Below are 19,327 nucleotides of genomic sequence, written 5' to 3'. Positions count from 1 at the left end.
TAACTTTCCAATCCATCCTTGCATATATCACTTTCACAGGTTTGAAAGCAAAAAAAAAAAAAAGCTAAAATAAGACTGTAAGAAGAGTTGTGATTTCATTCAGTGACCACTTTGCTTAACAAAGTTGCTGGTGCCAATTGTGGTCACTAAATGAAGACTACTTGTCTCTAGTTTCTCTGAACAAGGATTAAAGTAATTGTCTTAAAAAGTTTGTGCTCAAATGATGCAGAATTTTCTTTCAGTAGTTTTAAGTACAATATCCACACTGGAATTAGATACAAAGAGAAAGAAAAAGAATGCAAACAGCTAAACCAAAAGAAATGCGGAAAGGCTATTAGGCAACAGAGTCAAACTCTACCCTTTTCTAGGAGAGAGTTTGAACTCAATTTAGTACAATAAGTAAAACAGAGCCATATTTCCTTGTTTAACCAGGACGGAGCAGTTTGCACCTTAAACATTACAGAATATAAGTAGTCTTTATTCAGTAACCACAAAAATAACTTTGTGACCTTTTGTGGGATTGTAAAACAAAGAAAAGCTTAAGTAAGAGCCAGTTTAAGACACCAGGCTATATACTAGGAGACTGTGAATTCTAGTCCTGCCTAGGTATGAAAACAGCTAGATGACCCACTTTACAGGACTGTTGCTGGGGGAAAAATAGGAGGAGGAATTATTAGATTATTAGATACATTCACTGCCTTGAGTTATTTATAAATGTAATAAAGGTGGGATAAAAAATGGGGAAAAACCATGTTTTACTTAGCAACCACTTTGTTTAATGACCAGGTTGCTGGTCCCAATTGTGGTCGCTAAACATGGACTATCAGGCACAGGTGGGCCACATATGTTTATCTTCATTAGCAGCTTGGAACGGTTACCTGCACATATACAGCATTCATGCATACATACACAATCCATCCTCTTCTCTTTTCTACACACTTAAGCTTTACACACACAGTGGTAAATCATTAAACCTATGTATCCAACAAAAATTGAGGATTCATGGATATGTCAGTTATGTGTGCAGGTGAAGGACCACTATTCCGAATGTTCCACCAAGTAAAATAATAAAGAATATACACTGCAAGTACAAGCTAACACAGTGAAATGGCATATCACATTCTACTTGTCCAAATATGAATGACTGTTGTTAATGTGGCAGAATACACCAAAATTGATAGTATTTGCTTCCAACCATCTGAAATACTGCACTCCAGTCCACCATCCCCACAAAGCAGCAGATCAAAAGGATCCACAGTTCCACAGGAACCAGCTCCACACTACTCTTAAATCCTTCTAAAGTGAGACATATTTAGAACACATTTGAAGCAGTAACCCAGTCAGGTAACAAGATAACCAGCCAGTGGCTGGCCCAGAAGAGCTCGCTCATTATCAACTGAGAACTTGATTTCTGGAATTGTAGCAAGGCTGGCATCTCATCAGTGGCAATTTAAGTGAGCTTGTTGACAAACACCAATGCTCTGACCTCAGGTGACAATGTCCCTAAGCACTACATAAGCTTCGTAATCATTATATAATTAATTAATTAAAGCCAGAACTGAAGAAGTGTCTTGGATGAGAAGCAAAATGTTTTCAAGGAAAAACCAGGAAAGTCCAGTTGCCTTTTGGAGAATCTCCTTAGACAATTAATTAAATCAGCATACTGGTAACTGAAATAATTTTAAAAATCATCTGGAAAGAAAATGTTTGCCAACAGATACAAAAACATCCACAGCTGAATGGGCAACAGATCCTATGATTTCCAGTTTTCCCTTTCCACTAAGCCAACTCCAGTCAATTCAAGTGGTGAGTTCCCACGTGTTAAAAATATAATCTGTTCCAAGAAAGCCAGACCAGCTATAGCAGATATTGGCACTGTTCTTTCAGCAGAGCAACCCATTTTAAAGTATGCAACTGGGTCCTCAACTTCAATAAACAAGAGGGCGGAAGCAGAGGTCTTGCATCAAAATGTTCTTTTCTCAACATCACTGGAAGAGAGATGGAGGGTAGGTCCCAGAGGCAATTGTGACCCAGATCCCCATGGAATGGCAAACCCATTGATTCTTGGAACTTCTCTGTTCCAGAAGGCCATACCTGTTGACTTCCAACACCCTGTGTATAATGTAAATAAAAATCATAATAATCATGATTCTTAATTGCTCATAAAAAGGTAAAGGTAAAGGTTCCCCCGCACATGCGTGCTAGTCGTTTCCGACTCTAGGGGCCGGTGCTCATCTCCGTTTCAAAGCCGAAGAGCCAGCGCTTGTCCAAGGATGTCTCCGTGGTCATGTGGCCGGCATGACTAGACGCCAAAGGCGCACGGAACGCTGTTACCTTCCCACCATGGTGGTCCCTATTTTTCTACTTGCATTTTTACGTGCTTTCGAACTGCTAGGTTGGCAGAAGCTGGGACGAGTAACAGGCGCTCACTCTGTTATGCGGCACTCGGGATTCGACCCGCCAACCTGCCGACCATCTGATCGACAAGCTCAGCGTCCTAACACATAAGCATTTGCACATACATGTGCATCCTATCTAACAGTTCAAGCAAATTGTCAAGTCTTTCAAAGCATTATTTTCTAGCAGCCAAGTACTGTGTGCATAACCCTAAGAGGAGGAAGCTGGCAATGAAATGGAATAAGCAGCTATAATTCAGACTCTACATATCATTGGGCATTGAACATTGTGTAGAGGATGCAGCCTTTTCTCTTCTTTAGTTTCCTGTATCTAATCATTTCGGAATCTGCCACTTGTTCTGAGATCTTTGAATTTCTCTTTATGGGCATCTTAAAGAATGTGCCTTAGTTTGTTAAATACAATATTTACTAGGACCTACAGTACATACATACTTACATTTCCATTACACTATTTCTTCTTAGGATAAACAACATTATGTAGAGTGCAGAAAGAGTAAGAAATGGTAACTCAAGGAAACTGAAGGCAAGAATAAGAAAAAGAAAAGGCAATGTAGCTAATTGTCAAGCACAAATGCAATATGCACAAACACATTAAACAAGTTGTATGGACATCCATAAGCAAGCATAGCTGCTGTTGTGGAGAAAATGCCTACTTTAATAAGGAAGCGCAGCATTTGGAGATTGTTGAAACAGAAATATTTTTATTGGCATGCACAACTACAGTCATCGCTGGGCTCTTTCCCAAAGGAATGCAGAACAGCCTTAACAAAACTATGGTACGGGTCGTATATCTTTGATCTGGTTGACAGGAATGATAAAATAAATATTGAATATCATGTCATAACCTTTACAACTATAATGTAGCAACTGATAATGTAGTTAGTCCTCTAACTACATACACTAACACACATATACCATAAACAATTGATTGTAGCCATTTACTGCCTCCTCTTCACACCATGAAAAGACAAGTTTGGTTTTTGTTATCTGTCCCTTTTCCAGGGTCAAAATTCCAGCTACCTGTTGTTTCCTCTCATGATTTTCTCATGCTTCAGCCATAGCTATAATATGTCACTAAACCTCCACTCTGTAATTTAACATTTCTTCAGTTATAGTTAACAGTTTCAATTAAGGAAATGTGGCTGCCAAAAAACCCCATCATCCCATGATGGCTGGACATCATCAAAGCCAACACCAAACTGAACATAAGCCAAGTGAAAGAAGCCATACAAGACTGGAAAATGTGGAGAGACCTGGTCCATAGAATGGCTGAGAATCAGATATGATTGAACAGATAGCATTAGCATCATAAGTTACACCAGTGGTGGTGAACCTATGGCACGCATGCCAGAGGCAGCTCTCAGAGCCCTCTCTGTGGGCATATGCGCTGTTGCTCCAGCCCCGCCTCCCTGTGGGTGGCCCGGTGGGCAGGCAGGGTGGGTGACAGGGTGGGTTTGGGGCACTCGGTCTCTAAAAGGTTTGCCATCACTGAGTTACGCCATCTATACCTGCAGCCTTATTCTTCTATTCAAAGCATTTATTACTTCCTTTCCATCATTTTTTATTTTTATTTTTATTAATTTTATTATTTAAAAACATTGGACACAGTACCAGCGAGCTGACAAACCTTTTTGTCTACAATGTTTAAATATATATATATACATGTATATATGTACATCAAAAATACACTTAAATACACTTAGATTACAAATCGATAAAATACCACAATATTTAAAACAGTGAGCTAGTCTGTAAACCCTAATAGAGACCTTTCTTTTTATCTATCCAAAGATACAATTTGTTCCAAATTCTATAATAGTCTGATTGATCTTTATTCTTTAATTCCAAAGTTAATTTGTCCATTTCAGCGCAATCCCAAATTTTCCTAATAACCTCTTTTTGTCCTGGGATCTCATTCTTTTTCCATTTTTGCGCAAATGATAATCTAGCTGCTGTGATAATATGGATCGTTAAGTATAGCACATCTTTAGGATATTTCTCTTTCGTGATTCCCAACAAGAAAAGTTCTGGACTAAACTCCAGATCTTGATTCAATATTTCTTTCAGCCAAATCCAAATCATTCTCCAAAATTTTTGTGTTTTACTGCAAGACCACCACGTGTGGAAGTATGTTCCTATCTCTTCAGAACACTTCCAACATTTGGGAGATGCTGTTGTGTACATTTTTGCTAAGCGAGCTGGGGGAAGATGCCATCGGTAAAACATTTTAAATAAATTTTCTTTATACGATGAGGCCAGTGTTATCCTTTTATTTCTATCCCAAATTGTTTGCCAAGTATCTAGGTCGATGTTATGTCCTAAATTGTTAGCCCAGGTCAGCATGGGGTCTTTCACTTGCTCTTCAAACAGCTTATATCCCAAAAGTAATTTATAAAAATTCCTTATTTGTTTAGAGTCCGGTCCCAATAATATTTTGTCCAATGCTGTTTCAGAGGTATATATCCCCCATTCATTTTTATCCTTCCTAAATCTCGATTGGATTTGTAAGTAGGCCCACTTTCCATCATTTTTTTCTCGAACATTAACAATTACAGAATTTGTTTCAATTCCATTGTTCAGTATATCACTATCATTCCCATATATCTAAGATACACTAGCCGGATTCCTTCACTTTAGTTTCATCACAAAACATCCCTTTCATTTTTAAGTGAAATCATTCTGCTAAAAGCTCTTTCTTTATTCTTGTAGAGAATAAAATAGGATGACCTTGATGGAAAGAGGAGGGATCCATTAAAGCAATGAGGACGGAAGCACGGCCTAAGACCAAATAATATAGAGGTTTTGTGTAAATGTCTCAGATTGAGAATACCCTAATTCATATAAGAAGGGGAGGAGGTGTAGCAGAATCAGACTTGCAAGATTTTGTTATTATAGTATATCTTAATAAAAGTTGTTTTAGTCTTCTGTGGAATTTATTTCTTGGTCTGATATTCCTCATGGAACTGACAGCTCCCTTCACCCACTTTCAATAATTTTTATTTCCATTAAAATATTCTGCAAGTTCTCTGCCTCTTAATCTGCATTGTTCCTTGTTCTCTGTCTGTATAAATAGCGTTCTTCTCATTCTCATTTTGCAGTTTAATTTTTATGCATTTTATCTCATCTACCTCATCATTTCATGAAGCAGAGGCATCCACAGAAACCAATGCTTTCATTGAAAGCAATGCAATCTCTGTCCTTTTTATATATAAAAAGGTCTGTATGTATAAAAAGGTCTGTATGATGCTACAACATGCACACAAAAGGGACAATGCTTGGATCACATCAATATGATGCTCCTTTCATAAACTGCAATCTCTGAACTTCTTTTGGAGATGCCTCTCTTGGGGGTTTCTGCAGGGAGATCCAATGTAAAAAAAATCAAGATGGTTATAACCAAGAAATCAAAACCTAACCTTTGTTTGTTTCCCACCCATATCTATTTATGTCATTTAATATCATCTTAAATACCATCTGGTTCTTTAATATCACACCTCACTGTAGCCAAACATTAAACTATCAGCAACCTTTGGATTCCTACCACAACAGGAATGCCACAACAAACAGCATGACAAGTTCTACTCTCTAACATACATTTTAAACTCTTTTATTTATAATGAAACTTGTTCCCCCGCTTCCTATCTGTATTCATCAACTACAAGATCAAACCACTTTCATTCACATTTCTTACATTCTCTTATTTGCACAAACACCCAACATATTTCATGCTCTTTATTATTTATTCCTCTTGCATTCCAAGTCACAATCTTCCATATTGCCTGGCTGTCACTAGATGAGCCCATAAGATTGACCTCTGCTACCCATAATGGCTTTGGTCAACTGACATTTTCACCTAATGCTTTTTAGTAAAGTAGGAAAGGCATAAGCTAAGTTCCCAGTCTTGCTACATATAGCACTGCCTGCCGACCGTAAAGACAGGCTTCGATTACTTGTGGTATACATGAAGCAATATGCTGGAAATGTGACCAAATATGTTTTACCCTCAGCATGTTTAGATTAGTAGAAATACATTTATTATCATCATTATTATTAAATATGCTGAAAACTTTTTAAAAACACTAGATGGCAAGAGAGTTTTCTAACTCTTTGCTGCCACCTAATGGTTGTTTGGTTCTTTGCAGTCTAGTATTAGTAGCCTAGTAATAGGAAACGGAATCTTTAGAGATCAGACCAACAGACTGGAGAGTATTATGAATCTGTTCAATATGAAACTATACCCCAATTAAAAGACGGTAATTAGCAAAGGAAGCAGAGAACATTTGTTGTAAAATGCAATTATGAGAGTCTCATGTTTGTTTCTCAATTACAATTGCAATTATTATTGCATCTTATTTGAACCGTATTTTATGATTCTTGCCCGGTCACAATAGGGAGGACCAGTGCCTGCCATTTAGGAGAAAAACTCTACCTTATGGCAAGATGGGGCACTCCAATCATTGTCTGTTGAGCCCTTTTGTTTCCATACAGCATCAGGAAAAAGCTAGTATATATAATGACTATTTGTACAATATGCTTAATCTGATTACAGTGAATTTATTTATTTCCCAACACTTATATACCACTTAGTTGCCAAAGCCCAGTTATTTCACAACAATAATAAACAGAGTAACACTATCAATAGATCAAGGCATTAAAAGAGAATTAAAATCAACAAAATTCAACAGAATTAAAGTTAAGATAACTCAGTTCAGTAATACCACTGAATGAGTAGTCTTCCAGCTCCAATGTCTTATTGGTAGCTTTACCCAAAAGACTGGAACTGGAGCTGAACTACATCTTCAGTGCTTGAAAGTGACCAGTGTAGGACCACCTGAATCTAGAAAAGAAGCTTGTCTGAGAAAGCCTGTTTCTGGACACCCCCCTCCCACCCCCTTTACTGCCAGAGGCGCATCTATAGCAGGGGTGTCAAACTCAATTTCATTGAGGGCCGCATCAGCATTGCGGTTGCCCTCAGGGGGCCAGGTGGGTATGGCCAGGGTGGGCGTGGCCTACTGCGTGGGCGTGGCTAGAGTGCATATGGCCTACTGGGTGGGCGTGGCCAGCTCTACATCGTTCGTATCAAGGGTGCCTATGGGGGCCTGGGCAGGAGTGGGACAGAGCTGAGGGTCTCTGGCAGAAGGAGGGTCTCTGGGCCAGGGCCAAGGCAATGGGGGCTGTTCCCTCACTGTTTCCAGGATGGCTTCACGGGCCACATGAAACCACTTCACGGGCCAGATCTGGCCCCCAGGCGTTGTGTTTGACATGTCTGATCTATAGTATGTACCTAAAAAAAGAGGATGAGGAGATTATGATCCAACTGGAATTGTGAATCCACTGAACCTCTAAATCACAGACTTTCTCCTATGTGAGGAATGTGATCCCCACCAAAGCCAGAAAAAGGACCCTAAAACTGTCAAGTTATTCTGCATGAACACCCATTCTATATTGTAACAACTCTCTTTTCTTTGTCCCATTCAATATCACATTGTTTGCAGATACTGGTTAAAGAACTCCACTGCATGTCTGTGAAAGCAGGAGAGTAACCTTAGTCTTAGAAGCAAACGAAGACATTGCTGTATTTCTCCTCTCTTTATAAATATTTACGATCCTCCAAAACTAGAGACCAAATGCTCCTGTTGCAGAATACACAGATCCTCTTTTACATAATTTCTAATTGACTATTAAAATTTATACCATGATTTATTGATATCTGAAGATTAGAACTGAGAGGTCTGAGTAGACACATTCTATAAATGCTGGTAGATTTCAATGTTGGGGTGGGGATAATATTTTTGACATACTCTCTATGGATGTTTGTTTTCTATATTTTTTTCACTGATTAGAGCCCTATCTAGTCCATCATTCTGTGCCACACTATAGTCAACTTGACATATGTGAAAAGCTGGACTGGAATCAGTGTCTCCTTTCAGATCATTTTCAATCGAGCAGTAATTAGAAACAGTAAATACAAATCAATATTACCAAGTGTACTACATTAAAATTATTTCTTTCTATCAGACCTGAATTGGATGATTTAAATTCTAACACATGAAAAATGAGGAAAAAAAACCCCTCTCTATTCATATTATACGAGCCATGCATTACTTAACAGACATTTGTTGCATCTCCCCTTACTCTTGATTTTTCAAGTGTAAGAACCATTCCTCAGAGCGGAATTATTTGGTTGTCATTATTTCTGAAGGTTTTTTTTAAAAAAAACAACCTATTGTGGCTAATATTATTAGGTGTATATTCTCAAATTCCATTTAAACTCATCTGAAACTGTGATAGTGCATTCCACTCATTAATAATGATACAGTAGTAATAATAATTCTTATTTAAAGTAATTTCCTTAGTTTTCTTCTGAATCAGCTGCCAAACAAATTTACTAAATGTCTATGAATTCCAGTAAGAATTTTACTCTTTCTGCACAGTGCATAATTTTTCTAAACCTTGGTTATGATTTCCTGCAAACAGTTCATATGCTTAAAATTTTCCTTGGAGGAAAATGTTTCCATGCCATAATTTCTTCTAGTTATGCAATGACCTTTCTCAGACCGGGGAATCATAATGATACATTTCAGTCAATAGAATAGCCAGTGGAAACTTCACTCCCAAGTTAAGTCTTCATCAGCCAGCTATTTAATTCAGTAATACCTTTTCAAGGAATCCATTATGTTTCATTTCCGGAACATCACATCCTTCAAAATACCCCAAGGGAATCTGTGGGCTATTTGCTGTTGTAAACATGTGGCAAGAGCTATTTTGCAAGACATATTTTCCACTGGTGAAAGGAAAACTCATGGAAAAGTACAGTGAATCTCTAATATAATGGGCTTTGGATACAATGGACAAGACGGGAAGTGAAATCCAGATTTCATTACACTATACCAAGGCTTTTCAACCTTTTCACCCATTGTACCACTTTTAGGATATGGCAACATCCAAGTACCACGAGTCACCTAGCAAGGTGTCAAAAACTTGATGACCAAAAAAAAAGGAAAAAAGTAATGAAGTACAGGTAGTCCTCGACTTACAACAGTTTGCTTAGTGACTGTTCGAAGTTACAAAGGCACTGAAAAAAGTGCCCCCCCAAGCCACAGCCAAGCAAGACACCTGCCTGCGTGCCTAGCGGTGCTCTTCCTCCTGTCCAAGGTTTTCATTGTCGTGAGCATTTCTGTTGAGGATTGGCAGTGGGGGTGGGGTGGGGTGTTTGGTTTTTATTCCCCCCATCTGCTGAGTGGTTGCAGCAGGGTTTGGTCACTTCACATGACCCTGGGACACTTTGACCGTCATAAATATGAATCAGTTGCCAAGCATCTGAATGTAAATCACAAGACCCTGGAGATGCTGCAACATTCCAGCTGATCGGTGCTTCTTCCAGCTGGAGTCTGGCACTGATCCTGGCGCTTCCGCTGAGCCCTGACAGCCCTGCAGCTCCAGCCATCTCTCACTCAGGCTTGTGTGGTGATGCCACCGGTTCAGCTCATTCCCCTCCCCCACTACCACTTTTCTAGGATGGTCGCGTACCACCTGCCAGGTGCCAATGTACCACAGGTGGTACCCGTACCACTAGTTGAAAAGCCCTGCACTATGCCATGGTATTTAGTACCTACAGATAACAGGTACTGTTCACATATTGCAATAAGCCATAAAGTAATTTGTTTGGTTTTGATTTAGCATAACCTACCCTGTTGAATAAACCAACTGACTATAGTTTATTCAAAGATAATAGGTAAACAAAATGTGACTTAGTAAAATGTGTGAAGTATAGATATAGCTGTTCTGAGTGACCACACCCATTGCAGATTCTTAGTAGGCTATCCATACTGCTGACAGTACAGAATAGCGGAGCACCTCACTCTACTAACCACATACTTTCAGGCAAGACCAGTATCCTGAGAGGAAGAAAGACAGCCTTAATCTCTGGGTGGCCCATGTAAACTATAATTTCTTCTCTAAACAAGGTGAGGCAGCAATTGAGAACAAGGAAATAGCCGGTATTTCCTGTATCCTCCAAACTCTAAGAATAGCCATGTCACAGGAAGCAGCTTGTGAAACCCCCAGGCAGGTAAAGCTAACTGTGTTTGGAGCATTCAGAGCTGGAAAGCAATATCCAGACATTCCTTTGAGTATGAGTATTTTCAGTCTTGGCTCTGCACTGAGAGTGCTCTTTCAGGAACAAAATAAATATGTCTACAGAACTGCTTTGCCACAGAAAAGCATTTGCAGACACCCCAACTCAAATCATCATATGGCAAGAGATACAGGCAATAGCACATCATCATCAATCTCCTACAAAGAACTCCAAAGAAATGCACAAGATTTTTGTTTCTAACTCCTTTGCATATGAATAATGAAATCACCCTCTCTTTAAGGAGAGAATACTTCTGATTATCAAAAGTGAGAAGATGAGACCAAAATAAAATGCAAAGCCAAGTATTAAAGCTGTTACCTGATATAATCCCACTTTGATTTCATATCTAACAAAAGAATTTGTTCCAAACTTTTAGCGAATTTTCTGCAGCTATCTCTGCACATTATGTCTAAGAATTGGAAAACAAAGTACTGTGACTGAACACTCTCCCTATGAAATCAAAAGGGCATTAGTGCTATCTTGTTTTTGATCTGGATTATAGTTTGCTCGTGACCCTGACTATGAATGCATAGAAATCATAAGGAGAACTTGCACAATGTTTAGCTTATTTACCTTTTTAGAGTTGGGAATTTCCCTCAACGATCAGTGAGCCTGGAGGCTTTTATATTCCCTAAATTGCAGTATATCACTTGGCTTACAGCAGGAGACAACAAGCTATTTTTGCAACACAACCCACTGTTTCCATTTAGTAAACTCTGTTCTGTAGTTAGAATGTGTAACTCGATCTGCAGTAGGTGGAAAGAATGATATTGCTACCATTGATAGATAAATGATCCTGTCTTAATGTCCGATTTCTGCCCAAAGTCTTGAATCTACGGATAATCAAATGTTATATTTGTAACTATAAATTAATGAATGTCACTATCACAACAAACAAGTCTTACGTATGGAGATAAAACTTTATAATCAGTCTTGGAGATTCCTTATAACAACCTCTCCAAGTGGGTTAGAATGAAGATCCCATTTCACTAAGACTCAAATGGAACGGGACACCTTGCCACGGCCATCTTGCCATGGTCAATTCGCCACAGCCAACTCACCACGGGACAACTTGCCACAAGGACAATTCAACAATTTAATTTAATTATCTAAAATAATTAAAACATTATTTTAATTTTTGTCATTCATATTTCATTTTGTCCCTCCTTTGGCATCCTTTCTTTCTTAAATGATTCTGTGCCACCGTTTCTTTGATATTAGTGTAACTCTTGTCCCATGGCAGGTTACACCATTGGAAAACAGGTTAGGGACAGGATGTCATTGAGAAAATCTATGTGATCATTAAGAGTCAATACGGATGTGATGGCACATAATCAGTAAAACAATATACAGGAAAAAACATAGTTGCAAAAAATGCACTTAGTCAGAACAAGGAACTGGTTAAGAATAAAGGAAGGAGAGAAAATGCAAGCAATTTTGATGGAAATAAAAAAAAGTTTTATCACTCCTTATCTAGTTTAAGAACATTAAGGCTTCATTTCCAATAGAGAGGGGGAAAAAACTAAAGATAAATGTGATGAAATGCTTTGGGATGAAACTGAAGGAAAGGAATATAGGAAGGAATAATTGTAGAGTCTTTTATGGGAATGATAGTAATATATCCAAAAGTGAAATGGAAACCAATGCTATAATGGTTAAGCAAAATTTTTAAAAAGGCTATCATAAATGCAATGAGAATACTGTATTGAAAAATGGTAAAGGTGTAGGTGATGCAACTGAAGCTATTACAATATTGATGAGGCTTGCTTATGGAGTGGCTGAACAAGTTTGAAGTTGTCTATATGTGAATAGGGTGATATGGAAGGAAAGGATGTGGCAGAATAAATAAAATGTTTTAAAATGCTTCGGTAGGGAGCAGGAACTAAGGCAAAAATGTTTGATTAATTTAAAAACAGATAAATCTCTAAATACTTACAGTGATAATAGAGCTATGTTGGTTGGGGATGTGAATGTACGAGAGCAATTCGGAAATAAACCACTTTTTGGTTACCAATGACAGACACTCAGATACAAAATTTTTATTATACACATTAGAAAACTACATTACATTATTTTTTGACATAATCGCCATTCAAATTGAGGCACTTGTCATAACGTCTTACAAGGTCTGAAATTCCTTAGTAGTAGACACTCAGCATCAAATCTGGGCTATGCAGGGGGGGGGGAATCAAAAATATCCCAATGGAACTGCTTCAAAAGTTCTTGGGTGCATCTAGCAGTGTGCAGGCAAGCATTATTGTGACCCAACACCACACCGGAAGTGGTACCATAGAAAATCCTGCCAAATATGAAGATGCCAAAGTACGGCTAGTGAGATTCATGGAGCATGGTTCGACCATCAATTTAGCAGTCTACTGTGAAACGTTATGAAAACTCAGATGAGCTATCCATAACAAGCTTTGGGGCATGCTGACTTCCAGAGTGGTGTTGGTTCACGATAATGCTCACCTGCACACCACTAGATGCATCCAAGAACTTTTGAAGAAGTTCCGTTGGGATGTTTTTTATCACCCCCCCCACATAGCCCAGATTTGGCACTGAGCGACTACTACTAAGGAATTTCAAACCTTGTAAGATGTTATGACAAGTGCCTCAATTTGAATGGTGATTATGTCAAAAAGTAATGTAATGTTTTAGTTTGCTAATGTGCATAATACAAGTTCTGTATCTGCAAGTGTCTGTCTTTGATAATCAAATGGAGATTTATTTCCAAATTGCCCTCCTATGTGTACCTTTTATGCAAATGATGCCATTTTGCTAGCCAAGGACTGAACTATTTACAGTCAATATTAGACTGGTTACATGATGAGAAACATTTATCTGAACATGAACATACTTATATGGCTATGATTAAAAGCATGCACCTGCCCCTTTTGTTATGTGGGATAGGATATGCCAGGAGAAACATAAAATTAAGTTGAATATTATAGGAAGAGAACATTTGAAAAATGTGTGCGATAAAATATGAAGAGATAGGAGTAATGAATGAATGTAGGCTGAATAGAGGTAGTCCTCAATTTACAATCACAATTGAGCCCAACATCTCTGTTGCTAAGTGAAATAGTTTTTAAATGAGTTTTGCCCCATGTTACCTTTCTTGGCACAGTTAAGTGAATCGTTGCAGTTGTTAACTTAGTAGCATGGTTGTTAAGTGAATCTGGCTTCCCTATTGACTTGGCTTGTCAAGAGATTGCACATGATCCTGGACACTGTAACCATCATGAATATGAATCAGTTGCCAAGCGTCTGATTTTTGATCACATTACCAAGGGGACTCTGCAATGGTCATAAGTGTGAAAAATGGTCGTAAGTTATTTTTTTCAGTATCATTGTAACTTTGAATGGTCACTAAATGACCTGTTGTAAGTTGAGGAGTACCCGTATAATGTGGAATAAAGTGTGAGTTTATTAAGAGTCTTAGACCAATATAGAAAATAAATACTAATGCAAAAGAAATATGTTGAAAGGGTTTGGAATGGACTGAAAAGAAGGGGAAATCTGAGAAAATGGTGATGGGATGGAGTTAGGACTAAATGGAAAGAAGTAGTTTAGAGAATAAAGTTAGTGTATGAAGCAATGTATGGATATGATAAAGTATCAATGATTTGCAAAGATAGTAAGTAGGAAAACATAGAGTGAATGGTATAGTTACAATTTCCTTTTCTGGTCTCATGTCTTTAATTTTTAATTTTTTTTGCTATTTTTACCCCTTTTAGGATTTATATAATATTGCTTAGCCCAAAAAACAAGACCATGATATCTGTTATTGATATTAGCTTATACGTTCCTAACTCAGAAAGGGCCACAAAAATGTGAAGTTATTAAATCATATAATCAAAACTTAAGCACATACACACGCAGATCCAAACAAAAATTATATCATTGTAAACAAGATACCATATACGGTACATTAGATGTATCTATAAACACTGGTATTCATAGAGACTAGATTTAAACATCCTTATTGACTATTTTTATCCAAGCACCATTTGCAAGGGTGAATCCGTTGGGAATTAATTGTTAGGCAATTTGGGGGCATTTTTCAAATGTTTTGGGGAAAATTTAATGATGGCAATGGAATCAGTTTGTCTCCCAAGACCTCCCATTTTCACTCTTAAATCCGTACACACAAATACACATCCAAATCAGCGGATGGCCTCCTGCTGTCCTTTGGCAGGTTCCCCTACACAACCACTGGCCCCTGAAGTGTTGCCTAGGCCAATATATGCTTTCCAAGCCTTCTTATTGTTCTTGATATTAAGAATTGTCTGGTGAACTGAGAAGAAATAATGCATTTATTCCCATTTAAAACAAGTTGTAACTTGTGAACAATTCTTCTGCAAAAGCAGCTTCTCATAAATAGGTTTCCTATCAATAAATAACAAGTTATATAAAATCCACTAGTCGTCCTTGAACCGATGCTGTTTATCCATGGATTTAATGTGGCTAGTCAGGAGCGAAAGAAGGCTCAGAGAGTCAGAATTCATTTCCACCTCTTCCAAACTTTTACAGTGAGATTTAAAGATAGATTTGTACTACTATCTACAAGGAATGCTATTGCAATCGCTCTTTTGAATGCTAGGTAATTTAACTGATTTAATTTAAAAACATCAAAACAGTTTTCAAGTCTGAGATCTTGCCACTTCCATAATTTTGTTCACATAGGAGAGTTTCCTTGTTTTATATTCAAACATTTGTACTGTATATTCAAGAATCTGCCTCCTTTACAGACAGAGGGTGGAACTTCAGGGTGGTCTCTTCCAACAAAAGAATAAGGCCCGTAGCAGAAGAGGCTCAGCCTCGTGAGGCAACTTTGCTCTATTCATCCTGGGTTAACAGTCTCAAAGGAATAGGATTATGGTTTTCATAGTTTCAAGCAGATAACCACCAAAAGGTGCACAGAAGACTAAAGAAAAAGGTTCATTTACATCAGAACTACATAGACACACAACCTACTCGAGAATCTCCTACTGACTTCTCAGCTGATTTATGCACGATGTCTGTTACATTTTGAACTCAAGCCACCAAACATTCTTAAGGATTCCGCCTGTATACATGATTTAAACCCATGTCTTTATCTTTTTTTTTCTGTTGCGAAGGCAAAGCGTTGGGAGAACTGTAAAGAGATCGCATCTTCGGCACCGATCTGGCGCTTATTTATTACAAGCAGCTCCCCGCATTTTATTTCATTTCATTTTTTTGGGGGGGGGGGGCTGTTAGTGCAGGTGAAATAGTTTAACCTTTGGAAAGCAGCAGCTCCAACTCACCTTCGCATGAACTATGATTAGGCTGCCTGCTGGCAAAAAAAACAGGCGCTGCTCGGCTTTCCTGCCGGACCATATTCTGGTTGCTATTCTGCCCTACTGGATAAAAGGCGCGCACAGAACCCGACCTATAGCTATCATGCGTTCCGGTTTAGCCAGATCTACGGCTCGCTCGGTAGAAAACTATCCCGGCACTAATGTCACAGTGTGAAGTTAGTTACCCAGGAGGCATTCACTGAGAGAAGTTCTCTACACAAACTAATTATATCGCTACCACGATTATCCAAGCCTTTGTCCAGCCAAACGGAATATTTGACTGCGCCGAGCCTCTGCCATGGAGGATCGTCCTCACAAATAAAAAGGTGTCACTTTTTCCCCAACTCGGCTTCGGGCAAATCAGCAACTGGCTCTGCTGGCCGGTCATCCTTTCCCCCCCATCGCTTCATGATGCTGAGTCTGGCACTAAAGAAACCAAACTCCTTCGCTCCAATTGATGTCCGAGGCAACCTTAACAGCCGTCCCCGCCAGCATCCTTATATCCCCTAAAACAACCATTAACCGGCCCCATATGCTATCCGCCGACCCCTCCACCCGCACCCCGTCTCAAGGAATCGGGTCCAGCCGGTTGCAAACTCCCAAGGGAAGCGACTCCCCTTCTCTTTGGTTTTAGGGCAAGAAACCACGTGTCAAGGAATCAATGGAATAAATCGACGCGGGTTTCAGAAGGGCAGACCAAGTAAGTACTGGTGTCCGAAGAAAGCCAAAGGCAAAGGCAACTGAACCCATCCCGAATAGAAAAGGGCTCTCGAGAAAGCTTCCCGCATAAGCACAGTTGGCCAAGAGCGACTCACCATCGTTGCTGCTCGAAAAGCCGATCCTCTGCTAGGTGGGATTCGCCTCCATTGCTCCGCAGCCCCTTAAACTTAGATCCGCCTTCCCTCGCTGAGATTTGAACGCCGCACAGTATAGTAGGCAAGGAATCCGAGAGTTTTTGGCTGCGTCGCTGGGGAGGCAGCAAAACCCGGGCTGGAGTTCTTTAGCATCTACGGCTACGCCTACTCAGATTTGAGAAGTGAAAAGGCTAAAGCTAACGCTAATAGACTGCGGCAAGGGGAACGGTAAAGTACGGCCTGGATTTTGCCTTTTTCCCCTGACCTTGGCCTGGCCAACAAAGGGGAAAAGAGGGAAGTCACAGATTTAACTTTGCTGCGGTAATTCAGTGATCATTTATTCTGGATGTTGCCCCACTGATTCAGGTAAAAGAGTGCAGCAGTATAATTGACCAGCAATATAAGGTCAATTAAACCACCCCCCTGAGAAAAAGAAAAATTACAGTTTCTTAGGAATGAAAAAAACTATTGAAAATATGTACTGGAAACATATAGTCCTGAATAAATGGAGGTGAACCATTATCTCCACTAAAGTTCTTCTGAACAGGAAAAAAAATGTAATTAAACATTGGAAATCATTGTTCCTGTAATTGCAACTATCACCTTCGCTGTAGGGTTTCTTTGCAAGTTTAGTTCATGACTGGTTCATTGAGGAGATTGATACTTAAGAGAAACTTTTTTTTATTCCAGGGGTTACAGTGTTAATATGTTATGGAACTTCCTAAGGACAAGAGCCAGACAGTAGTTGTATGGTGTTTGGAAAAGAAAATAGCATCAACAGAGTTGAGTCAGTAGGATGATTTGAGTCAGTAGGATGGTTGTCAGGAAACTTCAAACTGTAGTTCATTGCATATCAAGCGCTCTGTGCTGCTATTCAATACCTTCACTATCTTTAGAATGGGAACATGAGTATATTAAACTATACGTTTGACCCAAAAGTCATAAAAAATATTGCACTGAAATACTCAGTGCAGTTCATTTTGTTTAGAACCTGAACTTGCACTTGTAATAACCATTAGTAAAACATGAGCTTGGTCCAGAAGAATGAGAAAGTATGGGAAAGAAACTAAAGATTGTCCCATTTGGACAATCCTTGGTACCGGTATAAGAGGGATGGGAGAAGAAACATTATCAAGTGTTCAATATTCTGTTATTATTGCCTATGTTGGTAGAGGTCTAGTGATGTCTAATCTGGCCAATCTTGAAGAACTCAAGGCTAAACTTTAGTAGGGTTAACACTTTTAAAATTACGGTATATACATGAGAAAATATAATTGTCCAAATGTATTACCAACCTATATATAACAGACAAGTATTACTGATTTTTATCATACATAAAAACTAAGGTAAAATGTGTTAAATGTATAAAGAAAACCATTTTTAAGAAAAGGCAAGATATGCAATTAAACACTTCAAGTTATATCAATCAAACTGTCACGTCAACCCGAAATCGTGCTATCTTTAGATATTAAAATCTGTACTGTGCTCTTTTCAAAATCAACCCTGGGAATACTTCCTTATCAAAGAGTATTTATATTCAAACAAATGTACAATAGTCACTTTAGATCTGATAATACTACTGAGGTATGCCATTACTAGATCATCTGATAAACTATATAAAAAAGCTGCTGTAACTGAATCCTAAATATGCTTCTATAAACTATCATATTTAGCCTAGCTCTTTGAGGATCAGCACAGTTGTGTCGAAGGCCACTGGGAACTAAACACAACATTCAATTATTAGCTTCAAAAACAGTTGGCAAGTTAATATTAGTAATCCAAAGCAGGTGTACTGCACACTTGAGGCAAAACCCAATCCTAAAACTGAACCTCAAAGTCTTAATTGTCAATAGTACCCTTCAGAGTAGCAAAATCTAACACTATGAGAAAATGGGAGCTATAGTTTGCTCTGACGTGACTCCTTGAAGCAAAGGGCCAAAACCATGTGCCAAGTTAGTTGTGTATTCTCATTTAACAGAGTAGTATTGTTCAGGTAGTCACTGCTGAAAAAGCAACCTTGTCAAGTCTGGATGCACAATGAACTGGGAAGGACCTTTTTTTTTTACCCCCCTGCATCCTTTGTGGCTCCCAATTAAAATTACTATTTAAAATCGTTGTTTGCCTCATGAGACAAGATGTCAAAGCAGTAAACATATCCTCCTGGAATTAAACTTTAAAAGAGAATATTTGTAGCTCCGGGTTGAAATGAGGGGTCCCTGGTGTTCTCTGAGCTTGGTGATTTTCTTGCAAACATTTCAGTACCCAAGCTATATAACATCATCAGTGATAGTGCTAACAGATTTAGACTAGCACTGATGATGTTACCTAGTTAGGGTAATGAAATGTCTGCAAGAAAACATTCAAGCTCAGAGAGTACCAAAGACCCCTGAATTAAACTTTTTTACACACAAAGTGGGACCTTCATCTCCAGATGAGTCCCAGAATAGAGAAATGTGTTTATTTAATTTTTGTCAATGTACAATATATAGCCCTCCAATTCACAAACTGGGACTCTAGAGGCTTCTCCATTCCTCATCTTGGCCAAAGTCAAATTCAGTTAAATTCTTCTAATCAAGCTTATTTCACTTTTTTAATCTG

At 38.6% G+C, this 19,327-nt stretch overlaps 1 protein-coding gene across 1 annotated transcript in view; it reads right to left on the bottom strand.

Moving 5' to 3' along the window:
* N4BP3 (NEDD4 binding protein 3) overlaps positions 1–16,847 on the bottom strand; it is a 30,091-nt gene extending 13,244 nt beyond the window's left edge. The window contains exon 1 of the mRNA XM_081321172.1: positions 16,691–16,847. The gene's annotated coding sequence lies outside the window, so the exon portion shown is untranslated. The remainder of the gene's footprint in view (positions 1–16,690) is intronic.
* Between the last annotated feature and the right edge of the window lie 2,480 nt (positions 16,848–19,327).

The sequence above is a fragment of the Vipera berus genome, assembly GCF_964194415.1.
Source record: "Vipera berus genome assembly, chromosome: 2".
Lineage (NCBI taxonomy): Eukaryota > Metazoa > Chordata > Lepidosauria > Squamata > Viperidae > Vipera > Vipera berus.
This window is presented reverse-complemented; position numbering and strand designations above follow the sequence as displayed.